The sequence below is a fragment of the Anabrus simplex genome, chromosome 7, assembly GCF_040414725.1.
Source record: "Anabrus simplex isolate iqAnaSimp1 chromosome 7, ASM4041472v1, whole genome shotgun sequence".
Taxonomy (NCBI): Eukaryota; Metazoa; Arthropoda; class Insecta; order Orthoptera; family Tettigoniidae; genus Anabrus; species Anabrus simplex.
In genome coordinates this window covers 217475315-217486824 of record NC_090271.1, presented here as the reverse complement: position 1 = coordinate 217486824, position 11510 = coordinate 217475315, and positions in this window count along the sequence as shown.

The window sequence follows — 11510 nt, the reverse complement described above, 5'->3', positions numbered from 1 at the left end:
TCAAATCAAAATATATGCAACTCGGTAGCTGAGGTCATATGGTTATTATTATTATTATTATTATTATTATTATTATTATTATTATTAACAACGGGATCGCGTCTTAAATGAGACCGTCCGTCTGCGATTGGGCGTGGCTCCAATCTTAGGGAAGATGAGAAGATGCAGGAGGCGCGGCTGAGATGGTGTGGGCACCTTGTCCGAAATGCCATGAATTCCAATCGCTAACATGGCTTTGAGATTAGACCCTGTTGGAAGACGGTCGCGTGGAAGATCCAAGAAGCGCTAGTGAGAGAGAGTTATGGAAGACATGAAAAAAGCCAGTGCCGCACCTGAAGGCGTGTTTGACCGCAACAAGTGGCGAAGACATGAAAATGTGCGGACCGAGATTGTGCAGACATAACGCATTATTATTATTATTATTATTATTATTATTATTATTATTATTATTATTATTATTATTATTATTATTATTATTCGAATCATTGTACATGAGGGGCGTGCCGTATAAAACGGGAAAACTGATTTGGAAACATGTTGAACTTCGTTTTCTTTGTCGGTACTAGATGTCAGTAGTGTTTTCTCCTGAGTATGCCAAGCAAAGGTGTTCGCAAAGGGTCCAGATTTCCGAACATTTGTTTCGCTTCCCTAGGTATAAATACCCACAGGAAGTGTACAAACATTACAAGGTGAGCTTTTCTTACAAACAGACGTGGTTGGAACAATATCTGCAGGACAAGAATACTGTTTCAACGGCTTAGGACTTTCTACTTGAGGTTGTCTTGGTAGGTGGACCTATGGCTGTTCAAATTAATTTTGTCGGGTGAACTGCAAATGCGACATCTTACGACATGAAGTGCCGATTTCACTTTTTCCGGCCCTTCTGGTAGCTACCTACCGGTAGATTGTCGGCCTACGGATCCCAAGATAGCGGTTTCAAACCGTACAGAGGTAGTGGGATTTTTGAAGGACGGAAAAATGTAATAATAATAATAATAATAATAATAGAAGAAGAAGTGTATCGCGTGAATATTCCTGACCGGTAAAGCACACATCGGAGCATTGTCATTTCCTCGGAAATCTCTGTAGAGGAAGACGATTCCGTAGTGATATTAAAATGATTATTGAATGGATTTCATCCTACATTTATTTCTGAGGACAACATTATATACTTTTTTCAGGTTATTTCCAAGGTTATAAATTACTTGCATATAGTATCAAGGAGTGTTTTAAATGGGATGACATTTGCAGGTGAATAATAATTGTAAGCTGTGGAACTGTTTTGAACGTATTCCAGCGTGTCCTTGTAAGTGCGGGAAGTTCATTAATTTTACCGACCTCATAACTGTAATTAAGTGTAATGAGGGAGGCGACAGACAAGCGTGCTGCACATTACGCGGGGAGGGCTACGTCGAGTATTGAGATGTATTTTTTGGTCTCCATCCGAATTGAACTTTCAGTGTGGAAGTGACGTGCATGTTTACTGGATTTGCTGCTACTGCTGCCTGTTCTTGACAGCCGCATCCTCATTCATTGCATTTCGCTTGTTAGTTTATCATCGCATCAAGTTATTGTTGTTTGTCTGTTTTGCCATTTGTTATTGTTCATTTCTCATAAAACTGTCCGAGCCTTTTGCAAACTCTTGTTTTTTTGTTGTTGTTGTGATATATCTGATGCATATCATCCGTAGCTGGGACATTGTAAACACACAAGAATATATTTTTTTTTTGGTGGTGTACTGCCCGAAAAAAGGTCGGTAACGTTTCTATTAGATTCTGTTTTTTAGTGTTGATTTCTTTGCGCAGTATCATTAAAACTCACAGAGGTATTGTTTTCCCTAGTTTTTTTTTATCTTTAAGGGCCATCAGAGTGCGTTAAGTAACTATTACAGATGTTTGGGAACCCCTTTTACAATTCCAAAGTTGTTGCATAGTTCTCTAGTGGGCTGTTTCCTTCCCTCCATCCATTTGCTATTATGACACTTTTCGTAACCAATAATGTTATTGGTTTTTACGTCCCACTAACTATTTATACCGTTTTCGAGGTGCCGGAATTCAGTCCCACAGGAGATATGTTACGTGCCAGTAAATCTACCGACATGAGGCTGGCGTATTTGAGCACCTTCAAATACCACCGAACTGAGCCAGGATCGAACCTGCCAAATTGGGTCAGAAGAGCAGCGCCTCAATCGTCTGAGCCACTCAGCCCGGCCCTTTGGTATTCAAACCTGTGCCTATTTCCCGGGGCAGATTCGGTTCTACCAAGAATTTTGATCGTGGATGAGGTCTGGAACGCACTCTACTTGGCCTCGTAGGATTAACTGACAAGCTGTCTGGTAGAGAGCCAGCGGAACCGGCCAAGAAAGCCAGGCAATATGGTTGCGGATATCGTTACTCTGATATCTTAATGAGTAGTACTATCTGCGTCTCACGAGATGTCGCGGCTGCTTGTAGGTACGGCACGGGTAACATATACTGTACTAAGCTACTTACTTACTTATTCCTTTCTTTATCCAGAGTGAGCATGTCGCTTGTTCTTGTGGAGTCAACAAGCGCTTCGTGCGCTTCGAGCAATGTTTGATAAATACGGTATTGTTGTCTTTAAGGGCAAAACTACGAAATTATTAGGTACTCGTCCCACTAATGGACAAGAGATGATTTCACTAAACTTATAAAGTAGAGAAATCGCTATAAATATTTTATCATATGTTATCTGTTGCCTTTAACATTAGAAAATTGATAGTTTTCTATTATTATTATTATTAACGTAAAGAAGCTCATCCGGCCGTAAGGCATATCCAAAGTCCACATGTGGTAGGTATATCGCACCCAAATCCTTACCAACATATGGGTGAAGCTGTGGAATAATAATAATAATAATAATAATAATAATAATAATAATAATAATAATAATAATAATAATAATAATAATACAATTAGATGAGCAAAGTTAAAGCTACTTACCCACGAGTAAGAACAATCTTTAAATTGAACATAACTCGTAAAGCGGAAAGGAAGTAAGGAATCTACGGAGTAGAAGAGTTTAATGAATATTCAGAAGGGTCTGCTGAAAATGAAGTTAAAACCACTCCACGAGCTCGTGCGTAGCCTGTTCATATTAACTCATATGTACTGTACTTCCTTACATACCACAAATGTAGCATCATTAACTCGCTTTAGTAAGTTTGTTTGTTTAGTAATACGGCGCCTTCACGATACGCCAGTGACATGCCCAGTTCGTCGCATCTAATCCGATTAAATCACCAGGTCACTCATTAAAATATATGACAGCAAGTTGCGGCGACAGATTGGAAGCTATCGACGCCGCCATTCCAATTGGATTTAACTCGATTGTCTGGTTGTCGGTTGGGCGTCGCGAGCTCCCATAGCACCTAGGGGGAAGGGGTTCGTGCTTCATGCAGTAATGAAGGACTATATCACAACTAGGCTGACTAAGGGAACTTACTGTACATGGTCCACCTGAAATCTGAAACCCTGTTACGACGATTAATGAAAAAATGAGTGTCATGTACGGAATAGTGAACGTTATTTTGCCTTTGTATAAGGTTTTATAATGAACCCGTGATCACAGTCATACTCCGCCTTCTTCTCAGGTGATCTTAACTCGTCGTATGCCAGCTCTATCTCTCTCTTAGTCCAACCCTTCGTAAGGGTGTAGTGGCATCACGCGACAATACTTTGGTGATCTTCCTCCAGGAGTCTCTGCTTTGGGCATGGTGACTTGCTTGCTGTAAGCTCATCCTGGTTAAGTTCTTGATCTGGTCCATCCATCGTAACGGCGCACGTCCTCTAGGTCTTCGGCCTTCGACTTTTCCCTCTATGATAAGTATTTCCATTGCCTCCTGTCTTCTGGCAATATGACCAAAATATCCGAGCTGTTTTTGGTTGATAACGGTCGACAGTCTTGTTCTGCTGCCGAGCTGTTGCAGGATCGATTCATTAGTACGGTATGCTGTCCATGGTATTCGCAGTAATCTCCTATAGCACCACATTTCTAGAGCATCAATCCTGCGGCGATCCGCCGTCTTCATCGTCCAAGTTTCTGCTGCATAGGTCGCGATAGGGAAGATCAGAGTTCGCATGAGGGTGAGCTTTGTCTTGGAAGTGATGGAGGTGTCCTTCCAGATGCGAGTAAGTTTTGCTTTTGAATTTCTCGCAATTGCAATGCGCTTGCGGATCTCAGGTTCACAGTCTCCAGTATTTGTGACAATAGATCCTAGATACTCGAAGCGACTGACAACCTCATAATCCGCAATTCTTGTTATGGCAGGTCTGTTGTTATTAAAACGGTCTACAATCATCACGTTGGTCTTTTTATTGTCTTTTTTTATGCCAGCTATCCCGCCCTTTAACATCAGACTTATTTAGACCTAATTAAAGCATTAATACTAACGCTTTCTTGTAGCCTCCGTGACTCAGACGGCAGTACGCCGGCCTCTCACGGGTTCCGTGGTTCAGTCTCGGTCACTCCATGTGACATTTGTGTTGGACAGAGCGGAAGTGGGACAGGTTTTTCTCCGGGTACTCCCGTTTTTCCTGTCATCTGCCACTCCAGCAACACTTTCCAGTATCACTTTGTTTCATCTGTCAGTCATTAATCATTGCCCCAGAGGAGTGCGACAGTCTTCGGCAGCCGGCACAATTCGACGTCCTCGCCGCTAGATGGGGACTTCATTCATTCCATTTCTGATCCGGTCGAATGACTGGAAACAGGCCGAGGATTTTCATTTCTTAAAGCTCTGTCACTTTCAGAACCTAAGTTCTAATGTTTCTAATCCATGCATACCGCTTCACTAATCATGGATATCAGAAATAAGAATTACAGTACTTACCACTATATATACTTCTGCATGAGTGGCTCGGATGTTATTCTGTCCATTTTGCACCAGTTGCCCGTTTTTCGTCCCGGAAAGTCACAAAAGTCTTGATGGCTGCTCTGAAAAGATTTCGGTCTTGTGCATCTTCTGCTTGTATGCCCAGTTCTTTAAGGTCTTTCTTGATATTAACGTACCATGGCATTGGCGTTTTTTGCTTTGAGTCAAATATACTGAAGATACGTTTCGTTCATAGAGAGTCGATCATCCGGCGTATATGGCTGTAGAAGCGAACTCTGCCTTTAAGCATTGTGTTCGTGATCTTCTCTATCTTAGAGTATACTTCTTGCCTAGATTTTCTAATGAAGATACCATTTTTAGTTGTTGTTATTATTATTATTATTATTATTATTATTATTATTATTATTATTATTATTATTATTATTTCTTCTTTCTGCGTTTCGGCCAACTAGAGACCACGTCAGTTCAACTGTCTCCTTTTTCGAGGTTTAACTGCCACCCAGTTCTCCTGCATTCGTTTCCGGTGTTCTTTTCTCTCTTGGGTCCACGCCTTCCCTGTCTTCAGCTTCGGCTTTTCCTGGAAACCTTTGTGTGTACGTAGTTTTTCCTTAAGCAGAACACGCTCCCAGATATCTTTAGGAGAAATTTCCATTTCTCATAGATCTTTCTCAACTTCTGTGAACTATGCCCCTTTGGTTTTCTTATCTTGAAAGTACGTTAATATCCGTTTAGATATCCTGCCTAGACTCATTCTTGTCACGTGGCTATAAAAGGCAATCCTTCTTTTTCGTATTGTGTCACTTACCTTCTCCACGTGCTTGTATAATTCGTGGATGTGACGTCTTCTGTACTCGCTGTTTTCTTTGATGGGACCCAGGATTTTTTCTCAAAATCTTCCTTTCTTTAGCCTCTAGTTTTCCATTAGACCTTTCTTGTTCATTGTAAGAGTCTCTGCTGCATACAGAGCCTCTGGTCGAATAACAGTGCAGTTATGTCTAATTTTGGCGTTTAAGGATATTATTATTATTATTATTATTATTATTATTATTATTATTATTATTATTATAGTGTTTTTAATTCTTCAGAATCAGTTACTGGAATGTCACTCTAATGTATTTTAACACGTGAGCTCACATGATCATTATTTCACGTTATTAATGGAGAAATACTGATGAGAAAATCGAAATAATATGGAGGTTCCCCTTGAGTTGAGCCGATATGGCGCCTGTCTTAGGGTGGGTCGAATACGACGTTAGCGGAATATGGGACATTCCACTCGACTCGAGCGCTCTCCAGTCTCTTGTCCTTTTTATATTACCCTCAAGTTTGAAGGTGAAGCCACGAGAAGGGGGCGTATTTTCCAGAGAACTTTATACCGATATGAAACCAAACGTAAATTCGTTTTCTTGACAGGAATACTGTGAGGATCTGCGGGCGAAGGATTCCGAATTTACTTTACTTACCCTGCATTTGCTCTGGGCGGAGTTCAGACGCTATTATACCTCCTGTCAGCTAACCTCGTGTTTCGTAGCGACCAACTTCTTGCTGGGAAAGTGGGCCTAGTGTACTGGCAGAGACTAAACCTACCATTTATCTGTTTGTCTGAAAAGCATTGCATTATTACTCATCGCTCTTCATAGTGACTACTAAGAAGATTAATGATAGAGAAAACTGATAAAAACTTATACATACTGTATAGAAGATATACGGAATCATTGTGTAGAAAAAGCATTTCAAAGTAGTATTTACTTCGTAGCTGTTGTCATCACATCCCAGCCCCTTATTTGATAGTCTCGTGGAAGTACAAAATAAAAAAATATGGGTAAATCGATGTGCGGGATAATTCTGAGACATTATCGCTTACTTCCTTTCTAGGTCGTCATTGTACGAATTCCTGGAAGTGAGATTTTAGAACTGGCTGGTCCCCGTGGTTTGGATTTAAAATTAAACTGTTAGTCCTATGGATTACAGTCAAAAGATTCATAGATACTTACAACATCCTTGACTGCAGACAAGTAACCCCCAAGAGATAGGTGGTAAGTGAAGTATCGATACCGGTACACCCATTCGTGCTCTCCCTGTCATTCTATTGCATGAACAGTGTGTTTTTAAGTTTATTGTAAAGGAGGTGTAGTTGGAGAAGAGAAATTAGGTACCATTAAGCCACTGAGTTAAACGATTGCAAATGTGATGGATGAGCAGCAAATATTAGTTCGAAAAGTAACTTAAGTTGATTCCTGTGGGCTTTTGAACTCCCTCTTGAAGGGTACAATCGTCCAAATTGAATTATATAAATCAGAGTATGTCGTTAATTTGTTGGTTATGCATAGATGATATTGATTAGGAGTATACTGAGTGATAAAAATTCCATTTTCCCTTGCGTGAGGTCCTTGATTCTTATTATGGTATTGGCATTTCTGAAAGACTGGTTAGGGCTCAAGTTTATTAAGATATTTTCTCATTCGTTCTCTGTACCTCTTCCTGTACCTTTTCCATCATACACTCTGCTGTTGCTGTGGCCTGGAGTATCATAATAAATCTCTATTCGATCTCTGGTCCTGCTACTAATGTAAGACCAACATAAGAGATGCCTACTTAATCTAGAAGTGTTTTTCTGTCGTTCGCGCCCTCTCCTCTCGGGCACTCAAGTTATCATCGCGTCAAGTACATTTCCTTGCTCACAAGGAATTAAATTCTTACCCGGTGGTGTAAATGACAGTCAAATATTTGCTATTATAATGTACTTACAGTGGTTGAAAAGAAAAAGAGAGGTATGATTGTAATAATGTTGCACATTTTACGTCTCTTTAACCACTTTTTAATGTTCGTGGAGACGCCGAGTTGCCGGAAATTTGTCACACAGGAGTTCATTGACGTATCAGTAAAACAATACTTGGAAGAGATCAAGGAAAAAATGGGATTCAGAAGTTTCGTGACCATGGAAAGAGCGGGACAGGATAGAGACAAATGGTTGTATCGCCAATGAAATGAATGTATTTACCGACACGAGGCTGGCGTATTTGAGCACCTTCATGTATTACTGGACTGAGCAGGTATCGAACCCGCTATCTTGAGCTCAGAAGCCCAGAGTGTTCTACTGTCTGAGCTACTCAGTCCGGCAGGTGGACCATGAATGTGTATAATTAGTGATGTACTGGTAAGTAGTGATGTGCTGACTAGAGGCCCCGAGTGAGTTACTTGTCTTCCACATTTTGGTGGTGGAATTTGTGGTTCGTTTCCTATCATTTAGCGTAGTTCTTTCCTCATTAAGACACCGAGAAGCCGGACTGAGTGGCTCAGACGGTTGAGGCGCTGGCCTTCTGATCCCAACTTGGCAGGTTACATCCTGGCTCAGTCCGGTGGTATTTGAAGGTGCTCAAATACGTCAGCCTCGTGTCGGTAGATTTACTGGCACGTAAAAGAACTCCTGCAGGACTAAATTCCGGCAGCTCGGCGTCTCCGAAAACCGTAAAAGAGTAGTTAGTGGGACGTAAAGCAAATAACATTATTAAGAGACCGAGAAGATCGTGGTCATAAGCCCTGCATACTTCGCGCGACAGTATATGTGTTATTGTGGCGTGCGGTCCTGTGTATGTGTATTGAGACTTAAATGGGCTTACGACTTCAGAATCTGCTTCATGCTAGTATAAAGCACTTGGGGAAGAATCCTGCTCAGGATAGGCACTGGAAATCGCGATGGTTCTTCCAGATCGCTGATGTTTTAAATCATTGTTCTGTACACCTTAGTATGCACGTCTTCCGAGGGAATTATGTGCTTATATATAAACTATACTGCTAATAATAAGAGATGGCCTGTGACATTTCGTAGAGGGAGGTCCGTTTACTGCCTGCCGAGGCGGGATAAAGGGAGTGGCTGTGTGGTTGCCATGGAAACGAGGGTGGGGCGACTACGGTTGCCATGGAGATAAAATTTCAGGGCAGCTCGTCTTGCTGGGAGTTGCCAAACCTGTCACTGTCACTGATAAGAACCTGATTGTTTGTATAAGAGTGATCGCAAATGGGACGACACCGCCTGGCCCAGGTAGTCTACAACATATCACAGCGGTGAATGAAGGAGGGAACAAGTGAGCCGGAAGCGAGGGGTAAGAGCATGTAGAAAGGAATGCTGGAATGTGGCAACATCGTGAAATGGCACGTGCAGTGCTCCTCCCTCCAACCTTACCTGTCGGACGCCAACTTTAGTTGTCTAGTATAGCTGATAAACCCGTGTTTTGCTACGTGATTCCCAGAAATACTGTCTTGGTGGTTTTTCTAACTGAAGTCAACATAAGTCATTACAAAAACGTCAGTAGGAATGTAGCAGTTAAAAGTAATGTTATCATATAAAATACTCGATCAAATGAAAAACCGCACATTTTCTCACTTTTAACGAACAGTACTACAGTGCCGATCCAACAGTCCGAAGTCCCAGTGCTGAAATGACCAGGCCGCAGATAGCCGTGAACACTCCTCTGCCATTGTTCATGTAAGCTCATTCCAATAAGGGCCACAAAGTAGGGATTGAATAGCTCGAATGCTATGATGAACCAGTGTGTTACGTACCAGTAGTATCAGAAAATATATGAACCAAAGGAATGGCATGTTAAAGAAGAAAGTGATCTAACTCCCCAGCTACTTTCCGCCTATATTCGGGCAGGCTATTATACTCGGTACGACCGGACGAGTTGGCCGTGCGGTTAGTGGCACGCAGCTGTGAGCTTGCATCCGGAAGAAAGTGGGTTCGAACCCCACTGTCGGCAACCCTGAAGATGGTTTTCCGTTGTTTCCTATTTTCGCACCAGACAAGTGGTGGGACTGTACCGTAATTAAGGCCACGCCGCTTCCTTCCCATTCCTAGCCCTTTCCTATCCCATCGTCGCTGTAAGGCTTATCTGTGTCGGTGCGACGTAAAGCAAATTTTAAGAAATACTCTATACGCAGCAGTAATTCCATCCATCGGGAGATGAGTGGCAACAGAAGACACAAAGCAGATCACAACAAATAATGGTCAATGTAATGTTATTGTTGATCAATTTTATGAGCTTTCTATGTTGTAGGGCTTCACATTTAGTTTCCTTTCGACTCTGTAATATTAAGGCGTCTTATAACATCTATAACAATCTTATAACAATCTTAGGTGTACAAAACATTGTAGTTCCTTATTCTCGGACTTGACATACCGATTTTCGTTAAACTTTGTCACCCATTTTCTCGTGACTCGGCGCGGATATAGACTTGAGCAACAAAAATCGAAATTCATGAATATCTTTGTTACGATAGCCGGTACGTTAAACATGTATAAGACATAAATGATCGTAAATGTAATACTATATAACTTCAGTTATGTAGTATTTATCGATAGGACCACTAATAACATAAATATTTGAGAATTAAATTTTAGGCCTTCACTCAGTGCGAATAAAATTATTTATAGCCTAGATTGTGTAGCGACTTATTCCCCGACTTTGCATACTGATTTTCATTACATTCTCTTCAGTCGTTTTTCTCGTGATGCGTGTACATACATACAGACAGACATAAATACCATCCTTTATAAATTCTGAGCAATGTACAGACAAAACTTTACTTTATATTTATAGATTAGATGTAGTCCGCCTCTGTGGTGTAGTGGTTAGCGTGATTAGCTGCCACCCCCGGAGGTCCGGGTTCGATTCCCGGCTCTGCCACGAAATTTGAAAAGTGGTACGAGGGCTGGAACGGGGTCCACTCAGCCTCGGGAGGTCAACTGAGTAGAGGTGGGTTCGATTCCCACCTCAGCCATCCTGGAAGTGGTTTTCCGTGGTTTCCCACTTCTCCTCCAGGCAAATGCCGGGATGGTACCTCACTTAAAGCCACGGCCGCTTCCTTCCCTCTTCCTTGTCTATCCCTTCCAATCTTCCCATCCCTCCACAAGGCCCCTGTTCAGCATAGCAGGTGCGGCCGCCTGGGCGAGGTACTGGTCATTCTCCCCAGTTGTACCCGACCCAAAAGTCTGAAACTCCAGGACACTGCCCTTGAGGCGGTAGAGGTGGGATCCCTCGCCGAGTCCGAGGGAAAAGCCAACCCTGGAGGGTAAACAGATTAAGATAGAAGATAGATTAGATGTATCCAGGAAGGGGATTCGACACCCCGAAGTGTGCTCAGGAACTCATAAAACCCCTACTCACGAGTTCGAAATAAGTTTGGAAGCATAATGTATTCAAGTTGCAGTTATTCAATTTTAATGTCATCTTTAAAAGGGATCATCTGCTTTAAGCTCCTACAGAAATAATTTTACGGTTCTGCGCGGATTCCATATAATCATTAAATCTCACAGTCACCCTATAGAATTTTAATGTATTCTTTACTACTGCATTCAAACGATTAATTGAGCAGTACACTAATTACTTTGAAGCTTGTATTCAATATTATTTTTTACGTTAATTTAACATCTACCACGAATAAGATATCAATGGGCAGATAATGGTGCTCTCCCTAATTGACACTTGTTGCAAATTCTCGGCTGATCCTGTCATGTCATTTATGGTGGACAGAATGGCTTTTTTTTCCTTTCGACGTCTGTAAATTGAATTGAAATATTAAAATAAGCCTTCTGGTGAGCCTGACTAAGTAGTACTGTACCGAGCTTTAGATGGATACTGCTTCTTGCCGTACC